Source organism: Pundamilia nyererei, unplaced genomic scaffold (assembly GCF_000239375.1).
Source record: "Pundamilia nyererei isolate P.nyererei 1_Seehausen unplaced genomic scaffold, PunNye1.0 scaffold00234, whole genome shotgun sequence".
NCBI lineage: Eukaryota > Metazoa > Chordata > Actinopteri > Cichliformes > Cichlidae > Pundamilia > Pundamilia nyererei.
In genome coordinates this window covers 164057-171356 of record NW_005187635.1, presented here as the reverse complement: position 1 = coordinate 171356, position 7300 = coordinate 164057, and positions in this window count along the sequence as shown.

The window sequence follows — 7300 nt, the reverse complement described above, 5'->3', positions numbered from 1 at the left end:
CCCCACACCCGCTGTACTACCTCCTCTCCTCTACGTAGCACCACAGATGCCCATGTTGCCCTGCAACAGCTGTCTCACCATGTGCCCTACCAAGTGTTGCCACCCAACGGAGGGGAGAGGAAGTGAGGAGGAGGGAGGATCAGAGTGGGAAGGGAGGGAGGGTGCTGAATTTTGGATGGGAGGAACCAGGTCATGAATATTAATTTCCCTTTTTCACTCCAAAAAGGAGCTGCCGATGTCTACATGGTGACCGCAGTTCTTGCTTTGTACTAATTATCAATGTGTAATCATAATTTTTTATTGCACCCTGGCTCACTCGCTCTTTCTGTTTCTGTCTCCCTCTGTCTGGCTGTTTCTGCGAGTCTCTCTTCTCATTTGGTTCTGGATTTGGTCGAGGTGATGGCCAGTGCCCATATTCCCCCCCCGGTCACAGGAAGCCCTGGAAGCAGAGTGGAGAAGGAGGAAACCACAGTTTCGGGGCTCCGTCCTATTGGTGCAGCAGGTTAGCGGCACGTTTGGTGACCAATAACCAGAAGGGGTTGCATAGTAACAGCAGGACGTGGAGAGAGGGTATTTTCAAATGCAAACACTGGTCCAACATGTCAGGTGCAGGATCCAGACTCGATCCAGTGACAGAACAAAATGGAGGGCCAGGATGGTGTGCCGCCATTTTGGAGCAAAATATTTTGAGTATGCATGCCATGTCTCCTAATTATGTAGAAATAAGCAGTTTAAACTGCAGTGCAAAGAAGTGGCAACAAAATGACCTTGAGCAACAGCGTCAGCTGACAAAATAAAATCGTCGCTAGTGGTTGATTAATGACCGAATAATCAACAGTATTTTCTTTTACTGTAATTTAATTAAGTGTAATTCAAAGGTGCCAACGTCACGACTAAGCCGCTCTAAATATTCAGCAAATTACTCAAAATTCATTCAAAGACAGACATCTGTGCTCACAGAGGAAGCCATACCTGTGACTTTCTTTTTTTATTTTGAAATTGGAAAAGTAAATCAATGAGGCATTAAAGATGCCAGGACAGATGGATGTGAAAGTAGAGTACCATCCAATAAACCGATGCCACATATTCTTCCCCTGTGGTCTTTCTGCATGCTAAATAAATGCAGATGAGACCCTGAGACGCCCAAATTAAAGAAAACTAATAAAAAAGTATAGGGAAAAGTACAACAACAAAAAAAAGAGTTGTGAGTTAGTGTGGCATAGCACCCTCCTTGTGTATTTGTTCATTTAATTTTGAAGGGATGAAAGCAGACAGGCATAAAGAGGGGCAGACGTAGAGAGATCACAGCATCGTGTACCGTATTGGTGGGTAGTGTGCCACACAGTCTGCCTCCTAAAGCAATAAATCTGAAACAGCATAATAGATAAACGCAATTCAGAACACAAAATACCCTGCGAGGGAAAACTAATAAAAAACTGAGTGATTAAGTGGAATCAGAGCTCTTAGGCAGTATCTGGAGATGGGGGCTGTCGCCATACAAAGACCAGAGCGGGCCAACACAACAGATGAGAGAGCATAGGGACGGGGGGCCGAGAAAACGAGGGCTAAAAGCAGAGGGAACGAGAGACAGATGATGGAAGTGAGGAAAGGAGAGATGGAGGAGAGAGAGAAAGTGAGGGATGGATGGGGCAGCAGATCAGAGGGAGCCTCTAGTGTGTCTTGCTCTCCCTTTAAAGAAGAGCCAGGAAAACAGATTAGGAGTCCTCTTTTCTCCTGGGGAAGCACGCGCGCACACACACACACCACACACACACATACCCTCCATTTAACCACCGTCCCCCCTCCTCGTCACACAAACATAAAACTAACTAACTTTTACGCTGCACCCGCCGCTGACCTGCCCGGCCCAGAACAAATTCGCTCGGTGCTGAAGTCGTCCTCGCTCTCAGAATGGGAGGAGACACAGAGCCACAATGACAGCCTGTGTGCTGCCGTTTAGGTGACCTCACATCAGGTCACGTTTGCTAACTGTTTATGACACAAAGAAGAGTATCTGCCTGCTTCAGAAGAATGCGAACACAAAAAGCAATCGTCCGTACAAATACAGGGAGCTACTGTGTCCCTGTGAGTAGGTAATGTGGCTCATATTTTCTTCTCACTTGAAGATAAATAACATAACTTAGGGTTATATTTAAATGATTCGTCTGACTAGGTATTTATTTGCATTGTCAGATATATGAAAAGCAATTGTGTAAAAATAAACTCCCACCAGTTTCCCATCTTCAAATTGTTCCTTTTGCTCGCTTAATACTCCAAAAAAAACCCAGAATATTCAAACATGGCAAGGAAACGCAGCAAATCTCCACCATGAACGAGCTGGAACCAATAAATGTCTAGATTTGGAAAAAAATAAAATAAAATAACCGTCAATCGTCTAATAAATTAGTCACCTAATTATTTTTAGTTCTTAATTATAATATCCCCGTTGTCCAGCTAGTAATCTGACGTGAAATATGTGATTCAGAACTGTGCTTATGCTTTATCAGTTTCACTTTGTGCGTGTATGTGGCGTGCTATCAAAACTGTGCCCAGTGTGAGCTACTGATAAACCACCGCACTGACTATAGCACAAAGACACATGCACACACACTAAGCTCGTCTCGCTTTAATTCTAGGAAAGGTGAGGTCTCTCTTCAGAAAGCCAAACGGCTCTCCGCGTCCTCATGTCACGTACTCCCGATGCATCACCAACGTTTGTCTCAGAGTAAAATTTGCAGTTAGACAAATCAGTGAAGCCGTACGTTATGCTTTACTGCACACTTTGATAAACAGTAATGGAAAAAGCATTCAAATCCTAAACTTCTTACTGAAACAATAACACGCTTTAGAAGCACTAAAAAGCCTGCAGACGGTAACAACTGCTGACTTTACAACAAAGCTTCATTTTTTATGACATTGTCCACTTTTGCCATATTGGTTTTTTCTCCAAATCACCCAGAAATTACATGAGGTGGATAAAAAAAAAAGTATAAAATTTCCCTCTGACCATGTAGTGATGCAACCTAATCAATAAAAAATATAAACCTCAAGCCAAACTGCAAGTATTTCAAAACTGTGCTTAATAATTGAGTTAACAGCAGCTTTCAGTACATTTACCTTCAGTCCTTTTTTCTTAAAAATACTATCAATTTAAAGGATTTTTTCTCTCATTGTCAGACAGTTCCTGCTAGAGTTCACTAGTTCAGCCTAAAAGGGAGCACATGCTGAAAAGGGCTTCCTCACACATGTCCTCTATGACTTCAAAGGAGTGCAGCCATATAAAAAAATCGTAATAATACCTAAACAATAATGAAAATTATTTCGCGAGGACCCTTTTTGACATGAAGTGCCTTCAGAGGTGTTGGATATTATTGCCAAACAATGAATATGTTACTCCCACAGGCTTCATTTAAATTATTTTTTTCACCGTTCTTATCTGTTGTATATTGTTTAGAAATCAACCTTGCGCTCCTTGATGCAGCTGCCTTTAAATTAACCCCCACATTCCCTGTTTTAACTCAAAATATTCAACAGTAGAATTTTTTATTTTTTTTTAAAAAAGAGGTTAAAAAATATGATTCCAGAATTAAGGTGATATCAGTCTTTAGGTGGCTCATATTATTTTTTCAGTTTCCTTACAGTTAAAAAAAACAAACTACTATATAAGCACTGAGGGGTGGGATGGGGAATTACAGCTTATAATAAAAACCTAAATTGTGCTCTCCTCTATAGGTCTGTAAGGCACCATAACGCCATGATCACAATGTCTCTGAGTCGAGTACCACATGTGGCACATTCATGCCCTATCTCTCCTGCCAAATTTCCTGTCTGTGTAAGCCGTATAATGTAAAATAACAAGAAATAAACATTTAAATGAATCTTCATTTCCAGATCATTTCAGAATCACCTGATGTCAGTTTAGAGGTTTAGATCATGGTGAGCGCTTTATTGCTGTCCCCCAGTGGGGAAAAAATCTCCGGATTGAAGCTGCTGCCTCGAAATCTGTAGGTTAAAAAGTCTCCATGACTCTGTAGTGGGAATGTGCTCAGCTGGCAGCAGCAATGTGAACATACTCCACCCTCCATCCCATTCTCCCGTGCCAGGGCCGGGCATTCCTCACCCCTCCAATGGCCAGTTACTACCCGCTCTTTTTCTCTGCGTTGCACACAAGCGCACACAGACTTATTCTCTTTTGGCCCCTGTGCAACTACTTGAAGCTAACTATTTCCTCCTTTCCTTCTTTCCTTGCCACATACATTTCTCCATTTCCTCCTTCCATCCATGCTTGGTTCTATTTCTATTTCCGCTCTCTTCCGTGTTTTCCCCTTCAACAACACTCCATCTCCTCAGCGCTTTCCTTCAGCTGCTCGCTGATTTGAGTTTATTTGCATGGCAGAGCGTAAAAGATGCAGACAGTGTGAGCAGGGCCAGCAGAGCCCTCCCGTGTCCATCCAGGCCGGGGCTGAGATTTGTAATGCTAGACAACACTCTGCAATGCAGGGATAAAACCTCGGCCACCGCACACAAAAAGAGCCTTGTCTTTTTTCTTTTTTTTTTCGCCCCCCTTTCCTTTCCACCGCTTACTGCACTTTTGGAGATGCAGATTTCTGCGAGGCTTTTCTTTCAGCAGGGACAGGAATAAAGACTGCAGAGAGGGAAAAATGATAGTTCCAGTTTGAGTTTGATGTATGGCCTCGATGCAGGGTATATTTTTGTTTAGCTTTCACTGCAGCGCGCGGCGGTGAGATCAGGCTGGGAGTAGATGTCAGTAGTGCTGCAGTCAAGAGTCAGAGTGAAGTGGTTTAAAAAGAAGAAAGGCAGCACGACTCGGGCCTTCGGTTTGTATTTGCCATTTCTGTTGTAGATGTGCAGTCCACTCCTTCTGGCACTATTATAGATCCCAGATTTGGTTTCTTATATAGACATATCTTCTTTTTTTTCAGTGTTGCTATATATACTTTGTTTGATTGTTTCTTTATAGCGGTCATGTGTGGCTTTGCAAACATAGCTGCGTGTGATCTTTACTAGTAGAATTATACATGCAGTAGCTGCTGAAGCTATTGGACTGAGCTCACAGTTTTGTTTGCATTGTTTTCTCCATTTTCTTTTTCCTTTATTTATAGTGGTTATAGATTTGGTGAATGCCTTTCTGCCACACTTGTTCAGATTAGATAAATCAGCTTCTGTGTTTTTTGGGCCATTACGTTTGACAAATGTGAGTTATTTGAGCTTTTAGTTTGGGGGCCAGAAAGAGAACCACATAAACAGACACAGATTCGCTGGGTTGTTTTCTGAATTGCTTAAAAAGAGATGATTCTTTCTAAATGCTTAAAGGATATTTCAGGTTTTTCCCTAGCACGCCCCCTCTCCCCTTCATTATACACCTCAGTATTTAGTAATTTCTTCAGTAAAGTGTGTACCTGTTGATTGAAGTTTGGCAGTGCGCTCTGTTTGGCAAACTCCAGTTCTGCCTTGTATTTCGTGCCTCTAATCTTGCAAACATGTAATGACACCAAGTCCATCACTGATGAGTGAATATTTACAATATCTCAGTGCCATCCACTGAGCAGCTCCGTGTCTCATTCAGCATTAGTGTTCTTCTGATAATTAGTTTTGTCCGTGTCAATCATGGTTTGCAGTTATATTCCAGCTTGGAATGTGAAACTTGTCATTTGGAGTAAAAAGAAGAAAAAAAAATTCCCCTGATTCGTTTTGGGGTTTACAGACAAGCATTTTGGACTTAGAAAAACTCCTTCTATGTTGTCTAAACTTTGCTTGCCTGATCCCACAATGTGCCCTTCTTTTCTCGCAGTGAGGTTTAGAGAACTTATTGCCCACATAATGCTGGGTCTTAAAACAGCGTGCTATCAGAGCCATTGTGGTCTGCAGTAATGGCTGGTTTAGGGGGTTGTGGTGAGACTCACTGCTCAGGGCTTTCATTAGCTCAAATCTCAGCCTAATTGATGCTCATAAGTTGCCTTGCATGATTAGGACTAGTGAAAGCCAACAAATGTCCTTCAACTTTTGAGGCATATCAACTAAATATATTTTTTTAATGTTCTATTCCAAGAAACATCAGAGGAAGGCATTAAGTCTTCTGAGACTTCTCCTCCTTCTTGTATTTTGTTTTAATGACAAATAATCTTCTCTTTATTAGCGCACTGCCTGTTTCCACTAAACGCAGCTTAATATTTAAATACCTGGAAAAACACAAACAGTTTTAAGGGCCTCACATTAAAATAAGACCAGCTGCCCAGCCCCCTCGCCTTTTTTTTTTTTATAAATCAGGACTGTAAGAAAAACATGGGAAATGTTGAAACCAGGTCAACTGCTAAACATATGGTGCCTCAGCATCAGGAGGAAGAAGTATAAATTATTATTTATGACACATTAATAAACAAATACATGCAGTTTCGCCTCTGTGTTATATTTATCAGCTTTAATTATTACATTTTAAACAATGTTTTTGCGACGGCCATCGGACTTTTTTGCGTTTTTATTTATTTTTTTTATTTTTGTGGATTTTATTTATTTGAGAAAACAATTTGAGATGTATAATTCCGTGTAATACTGTCGACGTTATTTACGTTATTAAAACCATTCCGTTTTATAATGCAGGTGTAATTCTGCCTTTGAAATTTCAAGCGGAAATGTACATCTAAAGAAACTTAAAGTTTCAGTTTCTCGTTTTTTCAGCGTCCTCAGAGATTCCGTGTTTTAAATACCTGTGGATTTTCCCCCATCTATGTTTTTTATTTATGCCATATTTTTACTTTAATTTTATAGTGTTTTGATTTTACGTTTTTTTTTGGGTTTTTTATTTTTTTTTTTTTTTTCGGTTTTTTTTTCCCCTCAAATACCTGGTTGTTGATTAAAACACCTGTCTTGATGTCTTGTTAATATTTTTCCAACGATTTTCACTAAACAGCTTTAAAACAAAGCTACGTGATTTTTTTTTTATTATTATTATTGCTAGTACAAAAACACCTTTCGATTTTTATCATCTTATTTTTTCTTTTCTTTTTTTCCGGAAGCAGATTCGTTACCTGAAGCTTGTAGAAGTTTCTGTGGGCCTGCGGTAAGTTCCGGGCTACAGTGGGCTGTGCTGAGTACACAGTGCGCGCTCACTGTGCTGTTATTTGTACTTTAATTAAGAGTTAAGAAAAAAGAGGGGGGGAACCGTGTTGTGGGATTATTTGGGGTTTAGAGGCACAGTTTGGTGTTTTTCCAATTAACTGGTCACTCTCCAACCAGGCCGTTGGGCATGTGTGGGCTTCAGCATCTGTAAAAAAAAAAAAAA